This window comes from Palaemon carinicauda, chromosome 9 (assembly GCF_036898095.1).
Source record: "Palaemon carinicauda isolate YSFRI2023 chromosome 9, ASM3689809v2, whole genome shotgun sequence".
In the NCBI taxonomy this organism is placed as follows: Eukaryota; Metazoa; Arthropoda; class Malacostraca; order Decapoda; family Palaemonidae; genus Palaemon; species Palaemon carinicauda.
The window spans coordinates 119,712,581-119,731,707 of NC_090733.1; the positions used below are offsets into that span (position 1 = coordinate 119,712,581).

General features: G+C 42.1%; 1 protein-coding gene across 2 annotated transcripts in view; it reads right to left on the reverse strand.

Moving 5' to 3' along the window:
* Positions 1 to 14,413, reverse strand: part of LOC137647105 (uncharacterized) — a 371,223-nt gene extending 356,810 nt beyond the window's left edge. For both annotated transcript variants that reach the window (XM_068380337.1, XM_068380336.1), the window contains exon 1: positions 14,320 to 14,413. The gene's annotated coding sequence lies outside the window, so the exon portion shown is untranslated. The remainder of the gene's footprint in view (positions 1 to 14,319) is intronic.
* Between the last annotated feature and the right edge of the window lie 4,714 nt (positions 14,414 to 19,127).

The following is a 19,127-nucleotide window of genomic DNA, read 5'->3' on the forward strand; positions in this document are numbered from 1 at the left end:
TTCCCTTCCAAAAGAGTATGCTTTCAGCAAATCTGGATAAGTTTGTTAAACTTTGTCAAAGTGGCAATAATTACTACTGGGTGGCGGGGCACCCACCTTCAGGCGACTGAACCCTCACTTACACCTTCAGCCAAGGACTTGCATGGTTGTTGGGAGGGATATATAAATTGAAGGACTCAGGTTTGTACAGATGAAAAAAAAAGTCACAAACTTTTAAAGTAAAGTACATAATTTCTATTTTTCCAAGTTATAGGCCTACAAACCTGTGTCCTTTAGATACAGGAAAATATTTCAGTGCGAAAGCTGGGCAGCCGTTCACTTGTTTACAGGGCAGTCAAGCGACAGGTGGGAGTGAGTAAGAAGCCCCACCTCTTATGCTAGCTCCCACTTGCGATTTTTTCATTGAACGATGCTGATTGTTGCCAAATACCTCCAGAAAATATGACCCTCAGTAGATGGTAGCACCAACAGCAGGCAAATCCGAGTCTTGAACGACCATTCGAACAATGGAATGTTGGGCGTCAAGCATCTAACACGAAGGTACAAGTGATATGGTGATATGGTATCAGTATCATGCGAATATCCCCCGACTGACAGGATGAATGGTAGGATTATGGCGCAGCGATAGGAAACATCAATTGTACACATTGCAGGAACATGGGCACGGCCATCAAACGCCTGTAGAGCGACTGGCGATAGACGGTATGATTGACCCAACATTGAATATCAGTTGTGATATAAAGGGGGGCACTGAACCAAATCCAGCAAACACCTGGCACGACTGGCCAATCCCGGAAAAACACCACAAGAAGGAGCATGAGCAGAAGGTCACGCTGTGCAATTAAAATTACAGACGAAAAACTCTTACATATTAATTGTCAAAAATAATGTTGACACACACACACACACACACACACACACACACACACACACTCTCTCTCTCTCTCTCTCTCTCTCTCTCTGTCACCAAGTTGCAGGATAAAGCTGGACTCCATCTTGCAATTTTCATGTGCAAACCATCCAGCATGCCACATGGTGGGTAACGTGTGAATATATTGGTTGCTGGAATGTTCGCTCCTTGAATCACTCCATAGACTTTGGTTGCTTGTACATGGGCAAGCCATTCAGCGACATCACTTCTTATTCACTATTTGTCGCACAATGTGTCTTTCAAATGCCTGGTTTCTAAAATTGTCTTGCTAAGATTGTCAAACATTAATCTTCACCTTAATCTTCACAAGATGTCCCGTGCCCCGCAGTATCCCACACTTGTGCGCACGCATGTTGTCGGATGCTCTAGGGGAGATACCTGGTAAACAAACCAATTGTATTATGCGATGACACCGAGATCTATTATTTTTCTGGAGGTAACTGGTATCAATCAGCGTTGTTCAACAAAAACTTGCAAATGGCAGGCAAGCATTACAAGTCAGTCTCTTAACTTATGACCTTTCAGCTCAGGACTCACAGGGGTGGTTCAGGAGGGTAGTATAATCTAAAGGACTAAGGATTGCATTGCTTGGAAAAAATACAAATCACTCATTACTATGCCTCCATTCTAGACTTACATTCAAATATTACCATAGACAAGATGCTTACGTTTCCGTATCGGATCTGGGCTAGCTACACCCCTACTTAAGCAGCCACCACAACACCAATTACAAAGATGTAAAGGGACTTAAGAGTACTATTGTAATGTAAAGGCAGAGAAGATGAACTGGTGCATACACACCCTAACCTTCACCGCCGGACGACACTCAAGATTCCTCTTAAAGACACGGTTGGACTTCGTCCCTAACTTTGAGAATTCCAGTCCTAGCTGGAACCTAGATTCTCTCAGCAGTCAAGGTGTATGCATTAGAGATTGACTCCTCAAGTCATAAAGAGATCATGTTCTACACAACTTCTTGGTTCTGCCCATGCTAAGGATGAGTCACCGACACTCATGTCTGTGTCGGGTCTTCTTCAGATAGCACTGCAGAGCCTTCATGGGGCAAAAGCACTCTTCTCTCCGTCATTCCACGTTTCCCACAGAGATACAGTGGAGAAGGGCTCGAACCTGGGGTTGTTCCCCAGCAGGGTTCGAGTTTGGTCATGTTCCCTGGCACTATATTAAGGATCTCTTATACTTAGTGTGGGAGCCTAAGGCAGAGTAACATTGTCTTTGTCGATTAAAGCAGCAGAGACAAAACCTTGACAGAGGCCTTCTCAAAGGTTTGAGTTGGAACACCCTTCCTTATGGACTCTACTAAAGGGTCGCGGGTTATAGTGGAATGTGGTTCTCCTTCGATCTCGTAATACTTCCTTTTTAAAACAAAAGGAAGTGGAAGGGCCCAAGAGGAGGAACCTGCCCTCAAGGAACTAACAGTTTTAGGTACCTGGGCAATAGCTTTCTTTTTGGCAGCTGTCAGACCTTTGGACCAGGCCAGAGCTGCACTGGACCTGAAAGACTTCTGGGTCTCAAACATTTAATTGAGAACCATATCCTTCCCTTCTTGGATGGTGGAACCAGGAGTGGACAGCCTGTTGATGGCCCTCATACAAGCAAGGACCTGCCAAAAGGTGTGTTCCGACTGACGTCTCTCCTGTTCAGAGTAATAGTTCGAACGGCCACCTTTGGAAGATTCTTATCCTCCGAGTCTAAGAAGAATGCGCTCTGTTCACCCCTGTGGGAGAGCAACTGTGTTTAGTCATCTCCTTCCTACGCCGCCAAAATTTCTCCCATTGTGAGGCAGTCCACTCCCTACAATCTGCGCAGGGCGGACCCTGCTTGCATTGATACCCTTGTTAAGTAGGACACAAAGAGTGAGGGTGGCTGCGCTTAGTCATCTTCCTATGCCGCCCAAATTTCTACCATTGGGAGGCAGACCACTCCTTAAACTCTACGCAGGGTGAACCCTGCTCGCATCGATGCCCTCGGCAAGTAGGACACAAAGAGTACGGGTCGGTCTCAAATGACGACATGAAGGTCACGCAAGCGGCACCCTCGAGCCCTGGAGAGATTAGCGTGATGAAGGCGATCGCAAGAGAAAACACGCATACCTGAAAAGAGAAAGCAGAATTGAAAAAGTCCAATGACAGTCAGGAGGAGAGCAGACACGTCCGATCTCTATTGAGCCAAAAGAAAAATGATATTTTAATTATAAAATAAATTTTTGAATATACTTACCCGGTGAATATATAATAGCTGCTGCTCAGCGGCTCGACAGAAAACACACACAAAAACTCGCGAGCGATCGCTATGAAGGTTGCGGGTGTGCCCACCAGCGCCAACTGTCGGCCAGATACCACACATGCATGTAAACAAGCCTTCAATTCTTCTCGTCCCGCTGCGACTCTATTGGGGAGGAAGGGAGGGCCTTTAATTTATATATTCACCGGGTAAGTATATTCAAAACTTTATTTTATAATTAAAATATCATTTTTAAATATTTAACTTAGCCGGTGAATATATAATAGCTGATTCACACCCAAGGCGGTGGGTAGAGACCAGAGTTAATTAAGTTTACAGCGTATATGCTTAGAGTTTTTGACAGATATCAATATAACAAAACCGAAATATATAGGTACCTGGTAAGGAAGTTGACTTAGACGATTACTCTGCCTTGTAAGTCTGTCTTCCTCACGAAGCCCAGCGATCCTCTTAGGATGCTGAAGGACTCCCAGGAGCTGAAGTATGAAGGGTTGCAACCCATACCAACAGGACCTCATCAAACCCCTAATCTGGGCGCTCTCAAGAAATGACTTTGACCACCCGCCAAATCAACCAGGATGCGAAAGGCTTCTTAGCCTTCCGTACAACCCAAAAAACAATATTAAAAAACATTTCAAGAGACAGATTAAAAAAAAAAAGGATATTGGAATTAGGGAAGTGTAGTGGTAGAACCCTCACCCACTACTGCACTCGCTGCAACGAATGTCACTACTGCACTCGCTGCAACGAATGGACCCAGTGTGTAGCAGTCCTCGTAAAGAGTCTGGACATCTTTTAAGTAAAATGACGCGAACACTGACTTGCTTCTCCAAAAAGTCGCGTCCATGATACTTTGCAGAGATCTATTTTGCTTGAAGGCCACGGAGGTTGCTATAGCTCTAACTTCGTGCGTCTTAACCTTAAGCAAACATCGGTCTTTCTCATTCAAGTGGGAATGAGCTTCTCGTATTAAAAATCTGATAAAATATGACAAAGCATTCTTTGACATAGGCAATGATGGTTTCTTGACTGAGCACCATAACGCCTCAGATTTACCTCGTAATGACTTAGTACGAGCTAAATAGAACTTAAGAGCTCTAACAGGACATAACACTCTTTCCAGTTCGTTGCCTATGATCTCTGATAAGCAAGGAATATCAAAAGATTTAGGCCAAGGACGAGAAGGCAGTTCATTTTTGGCCAGGAAACCAAGTTGAAGAGAACAAGTGGCTTTTTCTGTAGGAAAGCCGATGTTCTTACTGAAGGCATGAAGTTCACTGACTCTTTTAGCCGAGGCCAAGCACACTAGGAAAAGTGTCTTGAGAGTGAGATCCTTCAGGGAGGCTGAATGTAATGGCTCAAACCTGTCTGACATGAGGAACCTTAGGACCACGTCTAAGTTCCATCCAGGAGTTGCCAAACGACGTTCCTTAGAGGTTTCAAAAGACTTAAGGAGATCTTTATTGTTGGAAAGATCTAAGCCTCTATGCCGAAAGACCGAAGCCAACATGCTCCTGTAGCCCTTGATCGTGGTAGCTGAAAGGGAGCGAACTTTTCTCAGGTGTAAGAGAAAATCAGCGATTTGGGCTACAGAGGTACTGGACGAGGACACAGATGCTGACTTGCACCAGTCTCGAAAGACTTCCCACTTCGACTGGTATACTCTAATGGTAGAAGCTCTCCTCGCTCTTGCAATCGCACTGGCTGCCTCCTTCGAAAAGCCTCGAGCTCTAGAGAGTCTTTCGATAGTCTGAAGGCAGTCAGACGAAGAGCGGGGAGGCTTTGGTGTACATTCTTTACGTGGGGCTGACGTAACAGATCTACCCTTAGAGGAAGACTCCTTGGAAAGTCTACCAGCCATCGAAGTACCTCGGTGAACCATTCTCTCGCGGGCCAGAGGGGAGCAACCAACGTCAACCTTGTCCCTTCGTGAGAGGCGAACTTCTGCAGTACCTTGTTGACAATCTTGAATGGTGGAAATGCATATAGGTCCAGATGAGACCAATCTAGAAGAAATGCGTCTATGTGTATTGCTGCTGGGTCTGAGACTGGAGAGCAATAGATTGGAAGTCTCTTGGTCATCGAGGTTGCAAAGAGGTCTATGGTGGGTTGACCCCAAGTCGCCCAAAGACTCTTGCACACGTCCTTGTGGAGGGTCCATTCCGTAGGAATTACCTGACCCCTCCGACTGAGGCAGTCTGCTAAGACGTTCAAGTCGCCCTGGATAAACCTCGTTAACAGGGAGATGCCTCGATCTCTTGACCAAATGAGCAGGTCCCTTGCGATCTCGTACAGCGTCAGGGAGTGGGTGCCTCCTTGCTTGGAAATGTATGCCAAGGCTGTGGTATTGTCGGAGTTGATCTCTACCACTTTGTTTCGAAGGAGACTCTCGAATTTCATCAAGGCCAGATGGACTGCCAAAAGCTCCTTGCCGTTGATGTGCATGCTCCTCTGACTTGAGGTCCACAGACCTGAGCATTCCCGACCGTCCAGGGTCGCACCCCAACCCAAATCCGACGCGTCTGAGAATAGTACGTGGTTTGGGTTCTGAACTGCTAGGGAAAGTCCCTCTCTCAGACTGATATTGTCGTTCCACCAATTCAGGCATGCCTTTACTGGTTCGGAGACCGGGATTGAGACCGTCTCTAATGTCTTGTCCTTTTTCCAGTGAAAGGCTAGATGGAACTGGAGAGGTCGAAGGTGTAGCCTTCCTAGCGAGACAAACTGCTCCAGGGATGATAGAGTTCCTACTAGACTCATCCAATTCCTGACTGAGCACCGTTCTCTCTTCAACATCAGTTGGACTTTGAGCAGGGCTTGCTCTATTCGGGTGGCAGACGGAAAAGCCCGAAAAACTGGACTGCGAATCTCCATCCCTAAATACAGTATAGTTTGGGATGGAATCAGCTGGGACTTTTCTAGGTTGACCAAAAGTCCCAATTCCTTGGTCAGATCCAATGTCCAATGAAGATCCTGCAGACAGCGATGACTGGACGAGGCTCTGAGAAGCCAGTCGTCCAAGTACAGGGAGGCTCGGATTCCCGATAAATGGAGGAATTTTGCTACATTCCTCATAAGCCTCGTAAACACAAGAGGAGCAGGACTTAGGCCAAAGCACAGGGCCCGAAACTGGTATACCACATTGTTGAAAACAAACCTCAGAAACGGTTGGGAATCTGGGTGTATGGGGATGTGGAAGTACGCGTCTCTTAGGTCGAGAGAGACCATCCAGTCTCCCTTTCTGACCGCTGCTAAGACTGATTTCGTGGTCTCCATGGTGAACTTTGTCTTCGTAACAAAGACGTTGAGTGCACTGACGTCTAGCACCGGTCTCCAACCTCCTGTCTTCTTCGGTACTAGGAAGAGACGGTTGTAAAACCCCGGTGATTGAAGGTCCGAGACTTTCACCACCGCTCCCTTCTCTAGCAATAGAGACACTTCTAGGTTTAGGGCTTGTCTCTTTGACTCCTCTCGGTACCTGGGAGAGAGGTCGATGGGGGAAGTCGCTAGAGGAGGTTTGCGTACAAATGGAATTTTGTACCCCTCTCTGAGCAACCGCACAGATTGTTGGTCTGCGCCCCTCTTCTCCCAGGCCTGCCAGAAGTTCTTCAATCTGGCTCCTACTGCTGTCTGAGGCTGTGGGCAGTCAGACTCTGCCACGTGAGGACTTGGCTCCTCTCTTCTTTCCTCTCTTTCCCTCGGCGCGAGTACTTCCCCTGCTGGGAGCTCTGCCACGAAAGGGCGGAATAAATCTGGACGCCGGAGTGTCTATCCTAGGTCTAGCAGAAAAGGATGTAGAAGGAGTCCCTTTGCGAGCAGAGGACGCCACCAAGTCATGGGTGTCCTTCTGCACGAGTGAAGAAGCTATGTCCTTAACCAATTGTTGCGGGAACAAAAACTTTGATAAGGGAGCAAAGAGCAGTTCAGATCTCTGACAGGGAGTAACTCCTGCCGAAAGAAAAGAGCAAAGGGACTCTGGCTTCTTTAAGACTCCCGACGTAAAAGAGGAGGAGAGCTCATTGGAACCATCGCGGATGGCTTTATCCATACAGGACATAATCAGTAAGGAGACATCTCTATCAGCCGATGAGATTTTCCTACTTAAGGCTCCCAAAGACCAGTCAAGGAAGTTGAAAACTTCAAAGGCTCTGTAAATGCCTTTCAGCAGATGGTCAAGGTCCGAGGAGGACCAACTAATCTTCGAGCGTCTCATGGCTAGGCGGCGGGGAGAGTCTACAAGGCTTGAGAAGTCGCCCTGGGCAGAGGCAGGGACTCCCAAGCCGAGAACTTCTCCCGTGGCATACCAGACGCTCGATCTAGACGAGAGTTTCGACGGAGGGAAGGCAAAGGCCGTCTTCCCCAAACTCCTCTTGGTTTCCAACCAGTCGCCTAAAAGCCGTAAAGCTCTCTTGGAAGAGCGAGAGAGCACAAGTTTTGTAAAGGCTGGCATGTTAGCAGGTAAGCCTAGAGCAAACTCAGACGGTGGCGAACGAGGAGCAACAGCGACGAAGTGATCGGGAAACAACTCCTTAAAAATTAACATGACTTTCTTAAAGTCCATTGATGGAGGAACTGTTCTAGGTTCGTCTACATCCGAAGGATGATCATCATGCTGAGGGTCAGCAACGTCCTCATCTGAAGGATCCTCATCTGACAACTGCTGAGAAACAAGCAAAGGGGTTGGCAATGCTTGACACGCAGAGTCCACACGCACTGGTGCATTAGTAGCAGTCCAGGACGCAACGTCATGTAACTGCTTAACAGTCTGTGAACTGTCAACAACAACAGGAGTGGGAGGATTCTCGACGTCAACTCGAGACTGTTTTGACTGCCTAGACTGAGCAGTCAAAACAACTCTAGACTGCGGTGGTTGACGCTCAGCGTCAAAACAAGTCAACTCCGCTGGTTGGCGAACGTCCTGAACATCAACAGGAGCATTAGGAAGTGGCCTAACGTCCAAATGCGGCTGAAAGTCAACACGTGACCGCATCGAGTGAGGCTCTACATAGCGTGACTGACGTGACTTAGCTACGCCAACGTCAACAAGACGAGCAAAGGCTCGTTTGGGCGGCTGAAGGCCAGGATCTCGATGAGATAAACGGCGAGGATCAACGTGAACCTTATCGGCAGAATAGTCTTCCATAAGGGAGGCGAGCTTAGTCTGCATGTCTTGCAGTATAACCCATTTAGGATCAACGGGAATGGGTGCGGTAAACGACGGGGTTAACGTCTGAGACGGCACAACCTTGCCTACACCAAGACTCTCTGAGCCTGTGTAACGTTGTTGCTTAGGCGGCGAGCAGTCATCCGATGACTGCAACGGGTCAGAACTGTCCCAATGACTACATCCAGGACGCTGGACCTGTCCTGAAGGGACCGACTTTCGCTTAAGGGGCCTAGAAACCTTGCTCCACGGTTTCTTATGCGAAAAGCCTTCGGATGACGAGGAGAAAATGGGCTCTCTCGTCTTATGGTAGGGGCGATCTTGGTGAGACACGCCTGATACCATAGAGGGAACGTCTGTTCGCTGATCAAGGCCTCTCGAACCCATAAGTCGTACGACATTACTTCTCCCCTGGGCTTGGGAGCTTGCAAGAGGTCTGGGACTAGGTGAACGACAGGCACGAACAGACGAACCCTCGGTCGCAACACTGTTCACAACACTTTGCGCACTAATCACTTTCCCACTATTTTCCGCTGTGGCACTCTGACACTTAAGCTCTTTAACGTCAGCCATGAGTTGATTACGATCAGTTGCTAACGCTTCAACTCTTTCACCCAAGGCATGAATGGCACGTAACATGTCTTGCATTGATGGTTCCTGAGTGCCAGAAGGGGGGTTAGGTACAACCACTACAGGGGAAGGATTAGGATCAGGGGCATGTGGAGAGGAAAAATCTACTGACCTAGAGGAACTCCTCCTTACCCTATCTCTCTCTAGCTTACGAGAATACTTGTCGTATTCGAGCCAATCGAATTCCGAAAGGCCCACGCATTCCTCACACCGATCTCCTAATTGACAGGTTTTACCCCGACAATTAGAACACACAGTATGTGGGTCGAGAGAGGCCTTTGGAAGACGCCTATTACATTCCCTAGCATTACACTTACGAAATCTAGGGGCTTGTGAAGCGTCAGCCATTTTGAATTAGTCAAAGAAAGTCCAAAAAAACAATCCAAGTCATCAACAATTAAATCTGTCCAATAAAGAGTTCAAGAGTTTAAGTTGAGGAAAAACACCTGCACTGCGAAAGCTCAAACCAAAATGAAGTACTTCACCAAATATGTTGAGAAAACTCCAGGTTATACAGCGAGTATTGATACGTCTTGTCGTCAAGGTCGACAGAGAAGAATTGAAGGCTTGTTTACATGCATGTGTGGTATCTGGCCGACAGTTGGCGCTGGTGGGCACACCCGCAACCTTCATAGCGATCGCTCGCGAGTTTTTGTGTGTGTTTTCTGTCGAGCCGCTGAGCAGCAGCTATTATATATTCACCGGCTAAGTTAAATATTTAAAAAGTGACGTCTCTCACTGCTCTGTGATTATATATAGAGGGGGCTAGGTAGCCCCAGCCATCCTCCGCCCTACCCGCTCAAGCGGTTAGGCAGGGTTGCCACCTTGCAATTACAGTCTAATGGCTACCTCCAGCTGCCGCTGGAAGATAATCCACGTAAATAATGGAAGGTTTGTTAGTATGGGAACAAAGTAATTACATCCCTCCAACTGCTGTTATCCTGGGGCATAAGCAGGAAGTGAAAGCTTGTGTGCCTGACACTAAGGACTTGGCGACTTATATTCCTGAGGTTCTAGAAGATAATCCCGGGATCCGTTAAGTGACAGAGAAAAAACCTCATCAGTCCACTTGTAAGCATCTGTCTCAACACTTGGCGGCAGGTCTCGTAACGTTACAGGACACCTTGTATAATGCTCTTGTTGATATAGAAGCAAAGGTTTGCTTTGCCAGTAAGACTAAATTGAGTCACCTTGGCATAGAGTATCAGGGACTATCTGGAGAACGAGAACAGGTAGAGGGGTTGACTGGTGCCTGCAGCATTATTCTATCTACATCAATTTAGAGGTAAAATATTCCTCGTGGCTGTTTAAGTGAATTGGACATTTCGCTTGACTATGACCTTGACTTACAAAATTTAATCATTTACAGATTTTTACATAACAACTAACCACCGCAAATTTCATTACTCTACAATTAAAATTGTGGCCAGGAAAGTGTTCACTGTTAATATATGATAGTTTAATTGCTAGCGAAAATGAAATTTGCTATAAGAAATGGACGAGTGCTGGCTAGTTTGTTGTTTTTCTCTATAGGTTTAATGGGGGCTGGGGCATAATAACTTACGTATTGGTCGATTTAAATGTGAAGTATGTTTTTGACTCTAAGTCCATTGTTTACATTTGAGAGACTGAACTGCGCATGCGCTTTCTCCATGGATTGCGGAGCTTTCTGTGCGTTTACAATGATGTATTTGTCAGGTGGTTTTTTTAAGCCAATTAAAAGCTTACAATTACTTCTTCGTAAGTTCCCGGATGTTGTTCTACAACAGCCATTTTTTTCCCACCCTCGCCTTCAGTTTTAAGTAAACCACCATCTCGTAAAGATGTCTCGAAGAGGGAACTTAAGGGGAGCACATCAATCTATTTCGAAATTTAGTGTAATTTTGTTTATGTCGGCAATTGATTATGATGGAAATGCTCTCCGTTCAGTGTACAGTAAACTATTCTTACTCATGTGAAATTAAAAAATAACAGTGAAATAATGCCTCAAAGGTCTGATTCTGACTTAATTTTCAAGGAATGCCAGCACATTTTCTACTGCAAAACTTTTGTAATGATTGCCAAGAAAACAAAAAAGGCAACGATGTCAATCATAAGGTAAGGAATTAGTTGTGATTTACTTTTTCATAATGGAAGGATTTATTTGTGATTTACTTTATCATAATCTAAGGATTTATTTCTGATTTACTTTTAGTTTGTGACCTGGGAAAGGGGTGTCCGGCAAGCGGTTGTGACCTGGGAAGGGTTATGACCTGGGAAGGTTTGTGACCTAGAAAGGGGGGTCCGGGGGGCTTAACAACCCCCCCCCCCCCCGGTTAGGGGTTGTGACCTGGGTACTACAGTGGAACCTCCACATCTGAACGTATCTACATCCAAATTTTCCAACATCCGAAGTAAAATTCGAGCAAATTTTTGACTCTACACCCGAACTTTATTTCGACACACGAAGTAAGCCATTTTCGTCGTACCAGTTGTATCCGAATTTTTCAACACGCGAAGTACAATTCGAACACGTTCCTACTCTACACCCGAATTTTTTTTTCGACACCCGAAGTAAACAATACTCGTACGCATAGTCGGTACTCATAGCGCCTGATGGGTTTTTTATTTCCGCCGATAGAAGGCAGCACTTCGACCTCGGAGGGACCCTCAATTAGCGCGGCTTGGGTCAGTCCTCTGTTCTCGTCGGCTTCTTGCGGTTGTGCCCTGTGCGTTCTGCTATTATTGTACTGTTTTAATTGTGATTTTTTACGTGCATCCTTTTACGGTAATTTACGTAAATCATGGGTCCTAAAAGGCTTAGTTTCGCAAGTGGTAGTGGTAGTGGTGAGAAAAGGAATAAGGAAATGCTTTCTTTAGAAGTAAAGCAAGGAATTTTTGAAAAGCATGAGCGTGGTGTCCGTGTGAGTGAACTTGCAAATAAAAAAGGTGTTAGGAAAATATCAAGACGTGGTCGACTTCATCGACAAATACCATACAAAGAAATTGCAGGTTTGTCGTGTAGTTGAGCAGTTTGATGATGTTTCCCTAACTTATTTTCGAAACATTCTGAAAAGCTGTACCAAGCAACTTCCTATCGATAGCTTCTTTAAAAAAACTACAAAGCGAACTCGTGATGAAGAGGATGGAAGTGGTTCAAAGAAAACGGCAAAGAGTGAAGAGAAAAAAATTCAATCAATTTTAAGTGGAGAGTGAAAGTGATTAAAATTAATCATCAAAAGGAAAAAAAGAAAATGTAAAAAAAGAATACAAAATATGAAAATAAAAAGAATAAATAAGCAAAGTTAGGTTAAAGTTCACTTAGTGTAAGTTAGAATAAGTTACGGTAGTGTACGTTTATCGTAGTCAACCTCTCTACCTCCTCGCCGCCCGTCCGTCTCCTCTCTGCATAGCAAGACCAACAACACCTGCGCTGGAGTTTCTAAGGTGAAGTGACGCTAAAAACCCTTTTCTTATTTATCATTTTTTTGATAATTCTTCTTTTTTACATGTCTATTATCTGATTTAGTGTGCATTATTCTCATGGGAAATTATGTGTAGTAGTTTATTAAGAAGTTATCATAGGTTTTTGGGCTCAACCACGGATTAATCCTATTTCAATGTATTCTTATGGGAAATTCGTTTCGACATCCGAACATTTTCGACATCCGAACATTGTCTACATCCGAAGTCGGTTGTGGAACGGATTAAATTCGTATGTAGAGGTACCACTGTACTAGGTTAGGTTAGGTGGGTTTGTTAGGTTCTGTACCCTTTTAAAAATCTCAAAAATTAAATAATCACGTTTTGGCCTATTTTCAACCTTTTACATGAACCATATATTTTTACAACTCGTTATCTTGGGCTTATTTTGCATTTCTGACCATTATTGCAAATTACTCGTTTATGACATTTCCCCCACCCAAAAAAAAACCTGGTTTCCCACTGGGGTCTCCCATAATTGTCTTTACATAAGGGGGTTTAAAAACTCATGAGAGGGTGGTTTGCCCCAATAATCAAGGTCAGAAATGCATAAAACACAAGATAACGAGTAGGAAAACTATATGGTTCATGTATTTGGCTAGAAATTAAAGTATCATATATTTACCGTGTTTATTAACAAACACATAAACAGGGGGTAAAACAACTTCGTTGGCGGATGTAAGTACATGGATCACGTATTTAGCTAGAAATTAAAGTATCGCATATTTTTCAGTTTGTCTCCAGGTATGCTAAGGATACGGCGGTTTATAGGGGACAGAGCGCCCCTCCAAGAGGAAAGTATACAGCTCCTACAATAGGCTAGTTGGGGAACCTTAGGTAAGGTAATGTTCCTGTGTTTGTTTATCACGTAAAATGTGTTTTTCAGTACTTTTGAAACTTTACACCCGCTCACTAGAAGACTGGAAAGAAACAGGGGGGGGGGAGCCACTCCTTCTGAAAAGAAAACTTACCCGGTGTGACGTTCTGAACGATCCCCTGGTCTCAGAATTCTCCTTGATAATCTGCGCATGAGCGAACATTACCGTTTGCCAGTGCATACGAGGTTGATGTTTTATTTTCCTGTAATGTTAGCGTGCACAGCTCAACATTACCGCTTGGCAGTACATACGAGCTTGATGTTTTATTTTCCTGTAATGTTAACGTGCGCAGCTCAACATTACCGCTTGGCAGTACATACGAGCTTGATGTTTTATTTTCCTGTAATGTTAGCGTGCGCAGCTCAACATTACCGCTTGGCAGTACATACGAGCTTGATGTTTTATTTTCGTGCGAGCGAAGCGAGCTAATGGCGGAAAAGAACCATTATACAATGTCAAGGAGAATTCTGAGACCGGGGGATCGTTCAGACCGTCACACCGGGGGTCAATTAAAGAAATAAATTTATGATTTTCTCTGTTATCAGCCTAATGAACATCAGACCAGGGATGTGGTACAACTATACAATTTACAATACTCTTCATGACTAATCCTACTTCTTCCTAACCTAATGCCCAACAACTCCCATATTAATCATACGAATAAAGAAGGTCTGGAGCAAATAAAGCTACGAGTAGGCCTATGCTTACAATTCTATTAGAACAAAAGGCCTAGCGTTACATAGTCTATTTAAGACTAGAAACTAAATTTCTGAATGTTAAATTTCAATTATGTAAGAAACATTCTGTATCTCTAACGTCTTGTTTTGTAATTTATATGACTGACAAGGCAGATTACCTACAGTAGGCCTAGTAATCTATGGGCTTATTCCTTGCCCTTGGAAAGTTGTTATCAATCTAGCCTATTTCCAAGTGCAGTATTTAAAAAAGTTCCCAACGACACAAGGAGAATAATATTAAATACGTTTACTCACGACATTCAAAATAGATAAGAGATCCAGCATTATTTAAAAGTAGACTTTACGACCAATATTATCAAGTTTGGCAACTACTAATGTTTTGGTTGGGTGAGAACTTTCTAATCAATTAAAAGCCAAATTTATTACTTTACAATAAAAATAAAACATTAAGTCTCGATTATACTTTTTCCTTATTATTTTAAAATATATATATAATAAATATCAGAAAAATTTTCCATATTTAATATTTTGAATCCAAGAAAATCATACGCTTTAAACTCTGGCATGACTTTAATGTAAGTTGGGTTTATTTATACAATATGTAATGATATTTTCGTACACTACATACTCTATGATAGATCATGTATTGTTCTTCATATGGGCTACCACTTAATATATTTATTACTGTGAATTGATGGTTAGTTGTATGTTTCGGTATATTACCCTGATGATTTATCGCCATATTGCATCATTACTAGTAAAGAAATGGCAGATATGCTACCAGTGAACCAAAGTTCAAACTATACTCTTGTTGTTATAACCAGAGACAATAAATATTTAATTCGTTGGCCAAATCTTTTCAGAAGTGAATTTGCATTTGTTTCACTTCAGTGAGCAATAAGATTATTTTAATAATCTTAGCAGAAGTGGTTTGCCAGTAGGTCTAATGGCGCACCTTATATAAGAGAATAAAGAATATTACATATCAGATGAAAAAGGGAATTTCTGGTAACTTAACCTTTTAGAAAATGAAAAGGTGCGGAAAATTTTCACACTATGAAGAGAAATGATGGATGAGTAAAAAAATCTTGGTAGACTATTTCAAAATGAGATATCATATCTGTGTTGCTGAATTCCCTTGCGGGTACTGTTAGCAAAGGAGACATCCTTCATTTCGCCCATAACAACGATAAAGGTCAATGTTCCTTATGTGATGACAGTTTTTTTTTTTTTACGAATTTACAATAAAAAGTATATTAGAGTAGCGTTTTATATGTTAGGGGGACTGGTCGTTAAAAGTAGATTTTATATTTGATGTGATAAAAAATATTTTTGCAAATGTCATTAAAGGTAGGCTATTTACACGCCTCACAAAAAAAAAAATACTTTTTATATCTCCTGCAATAAATAAAACGATTACTTATAATATAAAAATCGTGATTTATCCAGTTATAATGTGAGCAAGAATCACTAAAGAATGGAAGAAACATCATATTATTGAAAAGAACACTTAATTGGGAAATGGCGCCAATAGATATATGCTTTAAAAGAGGAAAATAGAAATAACATCAACAAAAGAGTTAGCTATAGAAATTGCAGATTTCTACACTATAGTGATATGCCAACTTTGCCAATAGAAGTAATGAAACACCTAAGCTGGTGCCTAAAGTAATAGTAAGAGAAGTAAAGGAAGTATTAAAAAGCATGAAAAGAGGCAAAGCATCAGATTTCCTATGAATTGGTTTAACATGATGGGGGATATTTCATAGTAATAAAACTAGCTGATTTGTGAAAATTTCTACATACAGAATACCAGAATACCCTTCACCTATAGTTAGGAAACAAAACTTTATCATTATACTAATTCATAATAAGGGAGACACAAAAGGTCTGAACAATTACCGCCCAATAAGTTTACTCTCAGTAATATATTAATATTTACAAAGATCACATGAGTACGTCATAAACTGTGGCTATGCAAATATATAATATGTGGGCAATAAAACTATTCAAATTCAAGAATTGATAAATAGTAAATATTTGGACATACTAGCCTTATCTGAAACATGGTTAAATAACTTTGACAAGGCTAAGATCTCTTAAATGACACTCTCCCCCAACCTTCTTTCACATTCCGAGACAGGGTAAGTCTGGTGGGGGTGTCGGGCTCTTCATTCATAAAAGTCACTCAAATCTCAAAATGTTAAAGAACTAGGGTAACAAGCTTTGAATATATAGTAATGAACTTTTCTCGCCATCGTCCTCTCCTCCTACGCCTATTGATGCAAAGGGCCTCGGTTAGATTTCCCCAGTCGTCTCTATCTTGAGCTTTAAATTTGCTATTATTATCATTACTTGCCAAGCTACAACCCAAGTTGGAAAAGCAGGATGCTATAAGCCCAGGGGCCCCAACAGGAAAAATAACCCAGTGAGGAAAGGAAACAAGGAAAAGTAAAATATCATAAGAACAGTGACAATTTTAAAATAAATATTTTCTACATAAACTATAAAAACTTAACAAAACAGGAGGAAGAGAAATAAGATAGAATAGTGTGCCCGAGTGTACCTTCAAACAAGAGAACTCTACCCCAAGACAGTGGAAGACCATGATACAGAGGCTATGGCATGACCCAAGACTAGAGAGCAATGGTTTGATTTGGAAGTGTCCTCCTAGAAGAGCTGCTTCCCATAGCTAAGGAGCCTCTTCTACCCTTACCAAGAGGAAAGTAGCCACTGACAATTACAGTGCAGTAGTTAACCCCTTTGGTGAAGAAGAATTGTTTGGTAATCTCGGTGTTGTCAGGTGTATGAAGACAGAGGAGAATGTGTAAAGAATAGACCAGACTATTCGGTGTATGTTTAGGCAAAAGGAAAAGGAACCGTAATCAGAGAGAAGGATATAATGTAGTACTGTCTGGCCAGTCAAAAAGAACCCCATAACTCTTTAGCGGTAGTAACATGTATCATAAACGAAAGTCTTTTATCCATCTAAAATTTGGACAAAATAGCAGGCCTGGCCTTTGCGCTGAACTTGTATGCCCAAAATATGGGAAAGCCTTCTAGTTAAGGAACTGTAATTCAGATGGGACACCTTGCATACTTTGCTAAGGTTCACGAAAAGGGCACAACTTTTCACAGATACAAATGAGTGACACAATTGAAAATTAATCACCTGGAATTATAGAATAAATGCACGCCCTTTGAGCAAAATTATTCAAGTGTGTGAACATGTAAAAAAAATATGAGTGACATAGTGTGAAAATATATCACCAAAGGCAGAGATGTATATCTGACACGAATGATTTGATGGAGTCAAGATGTAACCATGAATGGAAAATAACCTTCTGGTGTATCGTTAAAGGACATTGTCCTCTCTCTTACAATTACTCCTCACATAGTCTCTTTTCTATTTGACGTGTAATTAAACAACGTTGGAGCAGCACATTGGAGGTGTAATTAACTTATGACATTTAAACATTATTATATGATTATCGGGTTAATCATCGGTATATTCAGTTAAATATATGATGAAAAGGTGGGACCAATATAGTTGTCAGACCATGTTCATACTTTCCTAGAACTAATTATTCTTCCATGTCATAAGTGGCAAGTGTCACACACACACACACACACACACACACACATACACACACACACACACACACACTATCATTATTATTACTTGCTAAGCTACAACCCTAGTTGGAAAATCAGGATGCCATAAGCCAAAGGGCTCGGAGTGGGAAAGCCTAGTGAGGAAAAGAAACAAAGAAACAAATAGAATAGTGCGCCTGAATGTACACTCGAGCAAGAGATTTCTACCCCAGGCAGTGGAAGACCATGGTACAGAGGCTATGGCACTACCTAAGACTAGAAAACAATGGTTTGACTTTGGAATGTATATATATATATATATATATATATATATATATATATATATATATATATATATATATACTGTGTATATATATATATATATATATATATATATATATATATATATATATATATGTATATATATATGTATATATATATATATATATATATATATATATATATATATATATGTATATATATATATATATATATATATATATATATATATATATATATATATATATATATATATATATATATATTCAAATAAGCCATATATATTTTTGATACATTAATGTCTGGATTCTCTTAACGACCTCGGGATCAGAGCCCCAGGCGAAATCACACAAAGACAAGAGCTTGGCTCTGGCCGGGAATCGAACCCTGGTCGGCAAGCTTGTACAGACAGTGACTAACCCACTTGGCCACGAAGAAAGATAAAAGTCAATGACAATTCTTCTGTACTTATACCTGTCGAATTCAGGTATTTTGTACTTAGAATTGAAATCAACCCATCTTCACCATCGTAGCTAATTGGTAGTTTGTTACTTGGCATTCAATTAATGATAAATTTTGCACATTTTTACGTGTTTTTCATATTCAAATAAGCCATATATATTTTTGATACATTAATGTCTGGATTCTCTTAACGACCTCGGGATCAGAGCCCCAGGCGAAATCACACAAAGACAAGAGCTTGGCTCCGGCCGGGAATCGAACCCTGGTCGGCAAGCTTGTACAGACAGTGACTAACCCACTTGGCCACGAAGAAAGATAAAAGTCAATGACAATTCTTCTGTACTTATACCTGTCGAATTCAGGTATTTTGTACTTAGAATTGAAATCAACCCATCTTCACCATCGTAGCTAATTGGTAGTTTGTTACTTGGCATTCAATTAATGATAAATTTTGCACATTTTTACGTGTTTTTCATATTCAAATAAGCCATATATATTTTTGATACATTAATGTCTGGATTCTCTTAACGACCTCGGGATCAGAGCCCCAGGCGAAATCACACAAAGACAAGAGCTTGGCTCCGGCCGGGAATCGAATTGTCATTGACTTTTATCTTTCTTCGTGGCCAAGTGGGTTAGTCACTGTCTGTACAAGCTTGCCGACCAGGGTTCGATTCCCGGCCGGAGCAAAGCTCTTGTCTTTGTGTGATTTCGCCTGGGGCTCTGATCCCGAGGTCGTTAAGAGAATCCAGACATTAATGTATCAA